The following is a 13,033-nucleotide window of genomic DNA, read 5'->3' as shown; positions in this document are numbered from 1 at the left end:
CATGAAGGAAGTCCCACCAGGAGAGCATTACAATAGTCTAGTCTGGAGATAACAAGAGCTTGGATAAGAAATTGGGGGGCTTTCTCTGACAAGATGGTCTAATCTTCCTAATGTTGTATAAGGCAAATCTGCAGGATCGGGTCATAGTAGCAATATGGTCTGTGAAGCTTAACTGATGATCCATCACAAATCCTCACTTTCTGGTTGCCCTGGAAGGAGTTATGGTTGACGAACCCATCTGTATATAGTAGTTGTGATGAAATGATGGGTTAGCTTGCACCACCGGCAGTTCTGTCTTAGTAAGGTTGAGCTGAAGGTGATGGTCATTCATCCTGCTAGAAATGTCACTCAGACAGGCTTAAATGTGAGCAACTACCATTGGTTCATCTGGTTGGAATGAGAAGTAGAGTTGAATGTCATCAGCGAAGCAGTGATAGGCAAAGCCATGCTTCTGAATGACAAATGGAGAAGAGAAGTGATTTAAGTACTGAGCCTTGAGGAACTCCAGTAGCAAGTTGTTGTGACTTAGAAACATCACTATGAAGGTAAAATGACGTCATAAAGATTTGCATACTCAGGGTAATATTTGCGGAAGTGTACATAAGACTGTAAGCGTAAATTAAATTTGCATGCACAAGAGAAGCTTTGTAAAGGTGTAAATCGCATTTCAAGCGTAAGAAAAAATGATTTGCAGCATTTTACTGTTACTTGTAAGTGTAACTCATGTATTTTGAAACTGCAGCTTCATGCTAAAGCAAAATAAATATGATCTGCATGCTTCTGACTTCCATTTTTCCGCGCTTACACTTTTGGCACGTTTCTTTCGCCAAAAGACAGTCAAAAGCACTGCAAGCCTGTGAACGGTGATTTGCAAGCGAAAACAACAGTTTAAAGAACTGCAAAACAGATTGACTGCATAGAACCAATCTGTAAGTGTAAAAAAACAAACTGTTGCAAATGTCTAAATGAGCTGTTGTGCATGTGGGGCAAAAATTTCCCGAAATAATCCGATATGTACAGCTCCGTTTTTCTTTTCTTTGCGCTTACAATTTTGGCACGATTCTCTCACTAACTTAGATTTGCAAGCGTGAGGGGGAGGGCGGGGCCACCTTCCTCTTGTAGCCAATCAAATGAGCCTCTCGCTGACTCTTCATTTACTCTTATCTGATTGGTTCAATAAACACATCATACGCCTAGACCAAGACATTAACCAAGACATTCATCTTCATTTAGTTCAAAATAGTTCTTGCTGCAGGAATGGCACTTTTAAAGTACACATACAGTAAAATAAATAAATAAAAATAACAACTTAATTAAAACATGATATTTTATAAGTTGTGTACCATTAGGCTATGTGTTCATACTGAATTTGAGGCTGTGTAGTTTCCTTCTCTTCCTCAACAGGCTATATGAAATATTAGTTTATTGTAATATTATATTGTTATGGATTATACTTGAAAGTCTAGTATCTGCACTAGCCTAATACATGTATAATTGTACGTATCTACTGATCCATTTTTTTAACACAAATTTGGTTCAATAATAATTGTACCAACAGAAATAATGTTTTATTTAACATGTTGTAATAAAAGGGGATTTTACAAAATATTACTAAAATATTTATTTAAATATTTATTTTTTAACTTGTACACCATTTATCATGTGTAATACTATCGTGGTTTAGCTCTCTCTATATATAAATATATGGCCGTGTGTTCCCTATAATGGCTGGAAACTTTGGATTCCCACATAATTAGTTACTTGAATTTGGATATATATTTAGACATTATTTAAGACATATTTATCAAAGTTTTTGCATTAGTCAAATCTGGACACAAAGCATTTTGTTACTCATTTTTGCTTCATATAGCTTGATCAGTCACATGAAAGTAATCAGTGTTAAATACCATAAACAGAAACATGGTCTGAAAAATTGACAAATTCATATTCAAGTAGCTTTATTGGCATGGTAAAAAGGTTTTACAAAGTATAGCACTCTGATATCATAGTGTTGAGCATTGTCACATAACATCATTTTGATTATAAAGTTTAACATCAGCTCAGCGGTGTAAGCAGATTATGAAAGTTCAATGTAAAGCCAAATCAAATAATGTTAAAACTAGCTCACAATTAAGTATGAACACAGCTTATGAAAGGAGCATGTTTTTAATTAAGTTGTTATTTTTATTTATTTATTTTACTGTATGTGTACGTTAAAAGTGCCATTCCTGCAGCAGGAACTATTTTGAACTAAATGAAGATGAATGTCTTGGTTAATGTCTTGGTCTAGGCGTATGATGTGTTTATTGAACCAATCAGATAAGAGTAAATGAAGAGTCAGCGAGAGGCTCATTTGATTGGCTACAAGAGGAAGGTGGCCCCGCCCTCCCCCTCACGCTTGCAAATCTAAGTTAGTGAGAGAATCGTGCCAAAATTTTAAGCGCAAAGAAAAGAAAGACGGAGCTGTACATATCGGATTATTTCGGGAAATTTTTGCCCCACATGCACAACAGCTCATTTAGACATTTGCAACAGTTTGTTTTTTTACACTTACAGATTGGTTCTATGCAGTCAATATGTTTTGCAGTTCTTTAAACTGTTGTTTTCGCTTGCAAATCACCGTTCACAGGCTTGCAGTGCTTTTGACTGTCTTTTGGCGAAAGAAACGTGCCAAAAGTGTAAGCGCGGAAAAATGGAAGTCAGAAGCATGCAGATCATATTTATTTTGCTTTAGCATGAAGCTGCAGTTTCAAAATACATGAGTTACACTTACAAGTAACAGTAAAATGCTGCAAATCATTTTTTCTTACGCTTGAAACGCGATTTACACCTTTACAAAGCTTCTCTTGCGCATGCAAATTTAATTTACGCTTACAGTCTTATGTACACTTCCGCAAATATTACCCTGCGTATGCAAATCTTTATGACGTCATTTTACCTTCATACATCACCCATCCAAGACACCCTGAAGGATCTATCTGAGAGGTAGGACTTTAACCACAGGAGTGTGGTTCCAGAGATGCCCATCTTTCTGAGGGTGGACAGTAGAATCTGGTGATTAACGGTGTCAAAAGCAGCAGACAGATCCAGGAAGATGAGTACTTAGGATTTTGAAGTTGCTCTTGCCAGCCGCAGGGCTTCAGTAACTGAGAGCAGGGCAGTCTCAGTTGAGTGGACACTTATGAAGCCAGATTGGTTGCTGTCCAGGAGTTTGTTCTGTACAAGAAACATTGAGAGCTGGTTGAACACAACTAACTCAAGTGTCCTAGCATTGAATGGAAGAAGGGATATCGTCTGTAGTTTTCTAGAAGTGCTGGATTTAGAGATGGTTTCTTAAGCAGTGGGCTTACCCGAGCCTGCTTAAATGCTGAGGGAAATATTCCAGAGTGAAGAGAGGTGTTGATAATGTGAGTAAGTGAAGGTATGACTGAAGAATAAATCGGTTGAAGGAGGTAAGTGGGGATCGGAAGTAGTAGGATGATTGGACAGGATAAGTTTGGAAACGACCATCTCTGAGAGTGGAGAGAAGGAGGAGAGAGAGTGTGCATTAGTCGTTGTGAAGTTATCATCAGTCTGTGGTGTCCAGAATGGGTCACTGATGGTTCTTGCCTTATTTGTGAAGAAAACTGCAAAGTCGTCAGCTGTAAGAGTGGAAGAGGAGGTGGAAGCAGATTAAGAAGAGAACATTTTGTAGAGAGTCCGAGCGTCACAACAGTTGTTTATTTTGTTGTGGTAGTATGATGTTTTAGTAGTGAAGACATTTGCATAGAAGGAAGAGAGGAGAGACTGATGAGGTCCAGTTGGTTGCCTGATTTGTGAGTTGCTGTAGGAGACACTTACTTGCGATCAAATGAGGCTAGAAAAATGTTGAAGTCAGCAGCCTGGGATTTTAGCTTAAAACTGAAAATAAAAATGGAAATAAAAGAATAAACAAATGCAGACCTTTGAATTACTATTGATATTGGATTCATGAAACAAAACAAAAACTAAATAATATTTTAAAACATTCATAAAAGTATTTTATGCTTATTTATTCATGTTTCATAAGTTGGCCCATACTGTTTTTTTAAGACACATTCTAAAGAATATAGTTAGGGAAAATAGTCATACAAATTGGGATGCGTAATGTGACAAGGAATTTTATTGGTCAAAACTTGTGTTTTCTATGTGCATTTGACTTTGGTACTGTGACGAGTGGGGCGGGGCCGAGAGCCGTGGGAACGGAATCAGAAGGATCAGAAGGATACAAAAGAGGAGCAACGACAGTGAAGGATGAGAGAGGACCAGGCCTAGACTTTATTTTGTGTTTGGTTTTTGTTTGTGCACGGCAGTTGTCCACGAGGGGCTGTCGCACTGTTTTGTGTTTATTTTATTATTAAAGTTTTCATTTTGAATGTCCACCGGTTCCCGCCTCCTTCTTCCTGTGATTATGAAGTTTGTAATCCGTTACATTGACTTAATCTCTTTAGTAAATGCTTTAGTAGTTGAGCATGTTGTGATGATTGGAGACCCAGTGAAACGCAGGGGGTGATAGATCGCAGTATGGGTTTATTGGGTAATCCAAAGAGAAATGAACAAGCAGGGATCAAAACCAAAAATCCATCCAAACAAACAAACAAATAAATAAACAGGAATAGGAACAGGAACAGGAACGGGAACAGTTACTCGGAAGACGAGGAAACTGGGTAACGGAAGGAAAGGACTCCATGAAGACAAACAGGAAAAGACTGGTTAATATTAGGGATGCACGATATTGGATTTTGGCCGATATTCGATATGCCGATATTTTCAAAATAATTTTGGCCGATGCCGATATCGATATATATACAAATTTTTCACCTGATATATTTAAACTTTAATTTTACTGAAGAGAAATCCATGTATCTCTTCTGTACTGATTCTACCATAAATGTATTATTTTACAAATGTAGACAGACATTCACATCTGAAAAACAGGTCAATTATTTCACTTGGAGAATATCGGTTTGGCTCATCGGCAGAAATATTCATATCGGCCGATACCGATGATGGTCATTTAAAGCTTTTATCGGCCGATACCGATGTTGTGCCGATATTATCGTGCATCCCTAGTTAATATAGGGAGAATAATGGCTAACAAGTGAAGACACCTGAGTGCAATTAACAGGAGTGCAATTACTGTGATGAAGGGACAAGGCTTTGTGGGAATAGTAGTGCCTACGGTGAGGTGCCTATGGGGAAGTGAGACCACTAGTGGAGACTCAGGGAAACAGACACCAGACAGCGTGACATTACCCCCTCCTCCATGGAGCAGCTACCAGATGCTCCACCCAAACCCAAGAAGAGACCAAGGAACACAGAGACCAGGAGGGAGGTGGAGTGGTGGAGGACCAGGGGGAGGGATGGAGGGCCAGGTAAAATGGGGAAACAGAAACAAGAAGTGCAAAACAAAAACAAGGAGCCCAGGAGGGAGTTGGACCGGCGGAGGATCAGGGGGAGGGACGGAAGGCCAGGTCCATAGAGCCCTGCGTTCGAGACAGAAGCCCACCAGGGCGGCGCAGAAGACCACCGCATCCGTGCGGTTGAGACAGAAGCCCGCCAGGGCAGCGCAGAAGACCACCACATCCGTGTGGTCGAGACAGAAGCCCACCCGGTCAGCACAGAAGACCACCGCATCCGTGTGGTCGAGACAGAAGCCCACCCGGGCTGCACAGAAGACCACCACATCCGTGCGGTCAAGACAGAAGCCCACCCGGGTGGCGCAGAAAACCACCACATCCGTGCGGTTGAGACAGAAGCCCACCAAGGCGGCGAAGAAGACCACCACATCCGTGCGGTTGAGACAGAAGCCCACCAGGGCGGCGCAGAAGACCACCACAGTGGGATCGATGACACAGGAGAGCAAGTCTGGTTAGGCAAGTCTGAAACAGAGAACATGAATAAGTTAAGGGTGGCCTCCGTGGCCACGACAGGATCAGTCGAGCGCTCAGAGAGTTCGACTGAGATGTGACAAGGCTCTGGAAGTTCCGCAGATGTGAGAAGAGACTCTGGAAGTTCAGCCGAGACGAGGAGAGGCTCTAGTAGTTCAGCAGATACGTGGAGAGGCTCTGGTAGTTCAGCAGAGACATGGGGAGACTCTGGTAGTTCCACAGAGACGTGGAGAGAGTTGTGTTTAGACTGGATTCAAGAAGATCAATGCTGACTTGACTCTGCTCATGAAGATCATTGGTGGACTGTCTCTGCTCATTAAGACCATTGGTGCCTTGCATTTGTTCATGAAGATCAACGGTGACTTGCCCTGACTCTAGAGTGTCAACGGTGACTAGCCCTGACTCTGGAAGGTCAACGGTGACTAGCCCTGACTCTCAAAGGACAACGGGCACTAGCCCTGACTCTGGAAGGACAATGGTGACTAGCCCTGGCTCTGGAAGGTCAACGGTGACTAGCCCTGACTCTGGAAGGTCAACGGGGACTAGCCCTGACTCTGGAAGGTCAACGGGGACTAGCCCTGACTCTGGAAGGTCACCGAGCACCTGACTCGACTCTGGAGGGTCACCGGGTACCTGACTCGACTCTAGAGGGTCAACGGGAACCTGACTCGACTCTGGAGGGTCAACGGGAACCTGACTCGACTCTGGAAGGTCAACGGAAACCTGACTCAACTCTGGAAGGTCAACGGGAACCTGACTCGGCTCAACTGTGGCTGTCACCTTGTGCAGAGGCGCTGGACAAGCAGCCATCTTGTGCCATGACTCTGGACCGGCAGCCATCTTGGGCCATGGTGCTGGGCCGGTGGCCATTTTGGGCAATGGCACTGGGCTGGCGGTCATCTTGTGCTGTGGTGCTGGGCTGGCGGCCATCTTGGGCAGTGGTGCTGGGCTGGCGGCCATCTTGTGCTGTGGCGCTGGGCTGGCGGCCACCTTGCGTCGTGACGCTGGGCTGGCGGCTATCTTGTGCTGTGGCGTTGGGCTGGCGGCCATCTTGTGCTGTGGCGCTGAGCTGGTGGCCATCTTGCGTCGTGACGCTGGGCTGACTGCCATCTTGCATTGTGGCGCAGGGCTGGTGACCACCTTGTGCTGTGGCGCTGGGCTGGCGGCCATCTTATGCAGTGGCGCTGGGCTGGCAGTCCTCCTGTCTGTAGACCCCGGTCTAGAATCGGCCATCCCACCGGGAGAGACAGGTGTGGCTGGGGTATTCCACGGAGACCGATGTTGTAAATAAAAAACAAACTCCCAGAAATTATAGGCATCCAACTGCTCCATTTTAAGTCTAGGAACCGGGTCATCCAGCCTGGTGTTGAACATATCCTTTAGGGCCGCATCATTATATCCCAAACCATCCGCTAGGGTCCAGAACATTTGTGCTTTAGCACCCACCTCAATCCCCTTTTGGCGGAGAGTGGTCAATTTGACATATCTTGCCCTTCGTTCCATCATACTGGCTGGAGAACGGGTAAGAAGTCCCACACCGCTAGATCTCAACATGATGGAGTCCTTCTGTGACGATCGGAGACCCAGTGAAACGCAGGAGACGATAGATCCAATCACAGTATGGGTTTATTGGGTAATCCAAAGAGAAATGAACAAGCAGGGGTCAAAACCAAAAATCCATCCAAACAAACAAATAAATAAATAAACAGGAATGGGAACAGGAATGGGAACAGGAACGGGAACAGGAACGGGAACAGGAACTCGGAAGACGAGGAAACTGGGTAATGGAAGGAAAGGACTCCATGAAGACAAACAGGAAAAGACTGGTTAATATAGGGAGGATAATGACTAACAAGTGAAGACACCTGAGTGCAATTAACAGGAGTGCAATTACTGTGTTAAAAGTGTTCTTGTGCCCTGAAATCTTTGGTTGGTTTGTATTTGCTTAATTTATTATTCACCTTTTGTCATCACATTTACTCACATAAGCCACGTTTACACCGCAGGAACTTTACCCAGGAACTAGGGACTTTGGGCTTGTACTCTGTGTGTCTCCACCGCAGGAACCAGGAACTAAATAAAGTTCCGGGTAAAAAAATGCCCCTCAGAAAGTCCCTGCTGGCGAGGTCGTACTTTTTCAAAGTTCCTGAACTTTTGGGTGCTAAATATCCTGATTGGCTGAGTTCACCATTTATACATATATTAATGTAGTTGTTTAAAGTACATAATAAAATCTGTGGTTTACTTATAAAGATATGTGCCACTGCCTCTGATGTCTCTTTAGTGGTTAAACATAAAATATAATTCATTTTGGGTAAATCTAACAGGCAAGCTTTGGTCTATGGAGGAATTATTGGGTCAGATTATAAACTAAAAGTCTAAAACTAAAAGTCTTAAACCAAAACTAAAAATCTAAATTTGAAACTTAAAGTCCAAGTTGAAAATTAATTTGGTATTTAGGACTGGGCATTTGGTATTTAGGATAGGGCATTTTGTATTTAGGATTGGGCATTTTCTATTTAGTGTTGGGCATTTGGTCATTTAGCCATTTAGGATTTAGGATTGGGCATTTGGGGATTTAGGATTGGGAATTTGGTATTTAGGATTGGGCATTTAATCATTTAGCCATTTAGGATTGAGGATTGGGTATTTGGGGATTTAGGATTGGGCATTTGAAGATTGAGGATTGGGCATTTGAGGATTGAGGATTGAGGAGTATATGCAAATTAGGAGGCGTGGCCCAAATACTGGAGGCTGGGTTTGAAATGGCTGGAGCAAGTGAGCGGCTCGAGCGAGGACTGTGTGATAGCTTAAACTTAATGACAGCCCAGATAGCAAACGGATGTGGGCCACTTCAGGCAATGATGCGGCACTGCAGGCCTTTTTATGGCCCAGACAAAATGGATGTAAATCTGAAGTGGCCCATATGTAAAAAAGCAAATATGGCCCAAATATCTAAAATCACATGTGGGCCTTCTTAGGCAAAGATGCGGTGCTTACGGCAATGTGTAATTTGAATGTGACCCTAAAGTGGCCCATGTGGTAAATAATAAAAATGGCCCAAATATCATAAAACAATAGTGGGCCACCTTTGGCAAAAATGTGCCACAACCGACAAAGGCATATCTGGGTGTAAACCAAATATGGCCCACATATGTTAAAGCAATTATGGCCCTGTTATCTTAAAATGTATGTGGGCCAGTTTTGGCAAAAATATGGTACACTGAGTACTGGCTTATCTGGTTGTGAGCCAAAAGTGGCCCACATGTAATACTGCAAATGTGGCCCATTTATCATAAAATGTGTCTGGGCCACTCCTGGCAAAAATATGGGATATTAACCATTGGCTCATCGGGGTGTGAGCCAAAAGTGGCCCACATGTAATACTGCAAATGTGGCCAATTCATCTTAAATCATATGTGGGCCAGTTTTGGCAAATATAAGGCATATCAACATTGCCTCATCTGGATGTGAGCCAAAAGAGGCCCAAATATAATGCTTCAAATACGGCCCATTCATCTTAAAGCATATGTGGGCCAGTTTTGGCAAATATAAGGCATATCAACATTGCCTCATCTGGATGTGAGCCAAAAGTGGCCCAAATATAATGCTTCAAATACGGCCCATTCATCTTAAAGCATATGTGGGCCAGTTTTGGCAAATATATGGCATATCAACCATTGCCTCATCGAGGTGTGAGCCAAAAGTGGCCCACATATAATGCTGCAAATGTGGCCCATTCATCTTAAAACATATGTGGGCAAGTTTTGGCAAATGTATGGCATATCAGCCATTGGTTCATCTGGGTGTGAGACAAAAGTGGCCCACATATAATGCTGCAAATGTAGCCCGTTTATCGTAAAACGTTTCTGGGCCAGTTTTGGCAAATATATGGCGTGTTAACCATTGGCTGATCTGGGTGTGAGCCAAAAGTGGCCCACATATAATGCTGCAAATGTCGCCCATTCATCTAAAAACATATGTGGGCCAGTTTTGGCAAATATATGGCATATCAACCATTGCCTCATCTGGATGTGAGCCAAAAGTGGCCCAAATATAATGCTTCAAATACGGCCCATTCATCTTAAAACATATATGGGCCAGTTTTGGCAAATATAAGGCATATCAACATTGCCTCATCTGGATGTGAGCCAAAAGTGGCCCAAATATAATGCTTCAAATACGGCCCATTCATCTTAAAGCATATGTGGGCCAGTTTTGGCAAATATATGGCATATCAACCATTGCCTCATCGAGGTGTGAGCCAAAAGTGGCCCACATATAATGCTGCAAATGTGGCCCATTCATCTTAAAACATATGTGGGCAAGTTTTGGCAAATGTATGGCATATCAGCCATTGGTTCATCTGGGTGTGAGCCAAAAGTGGCCCACATATAATGCTGCAAATGTGGCCCATTTATCGTAAAACGTTTCTGGGCCAGTTTTGGCAAATATATGGCGTGTTAACCATTGGCTGATCTGGGTGTGAGCCAAAAGTGGCCCACATATAATGCTGCAAATGTCGCCCATTCATCTAAAAAAATATGTGGGCCAGTTTTGGCAAATATATGGCATATCAACCATTGGTTCTTCTGGGTGTCAGCCAAAAGTGGCCCACATATAATGCTGCAAATGTGGCCCATTCATCTTAAAACAAATGTGGGCCAGTTTTGGCAAATATATGGCATATCAACCATTGGCTCATCTGAATGTGAGCCAAAAGTGTGCCAAATATAATTCTGCAAATGTGGCCCATTTTTCATAAAACGTATCTGGCCCACTATTGGCAAATATATGGCATATCAACCATTGGCTCATCGGGTGTGAGCCAAAAGTGGCCCACATATAATTCTGCAAATGTGGCCCATTCATCTTAAAACATATGTGGGCCAGTTTTGGCAAATATATGGCATATCAATTATTGGCTCATCTGAATGTGAGCCAAAAGTGGCCCAAATATAATTCTGCAAATGTGGCCCATTTTTCATAAAACGTATCTGACCCACTATTGGCAAATATATGGCATATCAAACATTGGCTCATCGGGTGTGAGCCAAAAATGGCCCACATGTTATGCTGCAAATGTAGCCCATTTATCATAAAACGTATCTGGGCCAGTTTTGGCAAATATATGGCACAGCATGAACATGGTTCATGTGGGTGTGAGCATAAATATGGTAGGATTCAGCAGACACCCAAGTACAGGCTGTGAGTGTGAGGAATGTGATATATTGAATTGACATGTCTTATAATTAGCTGACATATGTTGTGTAGATAGTGTCTAGAAAAGTTCAAGTGTCAAGGTTCTAATAAGTTTTTATAGTTTTGGTATGTGCCTTTAAATATTTGTATGAGATATGAGTTTTGAGTTTTGAGATGTCAACATATTTTGTTGATCTTGTAACATTCCTGTTAAAAAAAATAGTGGAGTGGAGAAGTGGAGAGTGATAATCCCCCAACTGTCATGAGCGGTTATTGTCAGTTAAGTCCACTTCAACTGATATACCGTGCTCAGGGAGTAGGGAGCAGTGAACACTGCGTAGGGACCCTGTCGAATGGAACGCACCTCTAGAATGGACGTTACAGGGGGCCTCAACCATCTTCCAAAAGGGCATAAAAATGACTTAAAATTATTTAAAGGGTAGGTAACACACAGTTTCTGACAATCTCACGTTAAACTTGAATACCTAGTGCATCCTTCATGTCTCCGAAAAGTCTTTAGTTTTACAGTATTTATAAAATATAGATATGCGCTGTTCTGAGTCATTCCGAAAAAGTTCCTGGACATATTAGACCCCCCATAAAAAAAAAAAAAAAATTATAATAAGACAAAACAAGATAAAACAACCAAAAATAAAGATATTTGTTATTTGGTAATTTTTTTTATAGCAAATTTACATCTTTTTTTTTTTTTTTTTTTTTGCTCTGTAATATTTTTTCAGGTAGAAGTTGTGAGTGAGGGGGCCCTTTAAATAGGGGGCCTAGACGTAAATGTCAAGTGACCCCTAAAGTGTAGCTAATATTCTAAAAAGCAAGCAAATAAATAAATATTTTCATTTGTCTAATATTTTGGCTAAATATTGTAATAATATTGTAATTTATAATTAATTGTCATCTTTATGAAAAACAGTTTATTTCTTAAAGATTAAAACATGATAATACTAATTAATTAACTGATGAGAATGTATCAGTATATTACTGACAAAACAGTAGAAGCTGCTATGAGAAAATATTATTTCGATATAACATTTTCAACCCCCGTTTTCCGCAATCACCCAAAAAATATTATTACCGGGTTTTTTTTTTTTTTTTTAAAGCCTCCTGTGGACAGTGTTGAATATTAGCATGTGTGCTAAAACCCTCAAGCAGATACTTATGGTTCGTCCACTTTTTTTTTTTTTAGAAAACTTCTTGTACATATATTAATTGTATGTATTAACATACATATATATATATATATATATATATATATATATATATATATATATATATATATATATATATATATATATATAAATTAAAATTAAACATTCAAAGTGGAACGATTTTCCTGTTCCCCGCCTTTTAAATTCAAACGTAGCCGGAAAGTGTGGAAAAGGCGCCCAAAACAAAACGTTACGTTAGTTGGAAGGAGGACAGAACCTGCAGACATTCAAGGTAAGATATGTGTTTAATGTTAATAATATAATATGTAATAATGTAAATAGCCTATAAATAATAATAACAATAATAAAGAAAACTCGGAGGGTGAATCGTGACTCATTAATTAATTTATTCCCCAACATTTAAACATAGCCGGAAGGCGTGGAAAAAGGCGCCCAGTTGGAGGGAGGACGTCGGAACCTGCAAAAAGTCAAGGTAAGATAACTAATAATGTTATGTGATGTATAGAGGTAATGCACATTTGCATACTTTCTATTTGTAGATAAATTATTATAGTGGAACGTGCAAATTTGGCTAGATCAATGCTGCTCACGTATTTACACAAATTAGCCTATAAAAACTCAGAGGGTGAATCATGAATATTTATTAATGTTGGTTATTAGTAGTGCTGTGTTCCATACATCCAGAGACGATACCAGCTAGCTCCGTGCACGTGTGCAGCTGTGGATCGCGCTTAATTT

The sequence above is a fragment of the Carassius auratus genome, chromosome 4, assembly GCF_003368295.1.
Source record: "Carassius auratus strain Wakin chromosome 4, ASM336829v1, whole genome shotgun sequence".
Classification (NCBI taxonomy): Eukaryota; Metazoa; Chordata; class Actinopteri; order Cypriniformes; family Cyprinidae; genus Carassius; species Carassius auratus.
Note: the sequence above shows the minus strand (reverse complement) of the source record.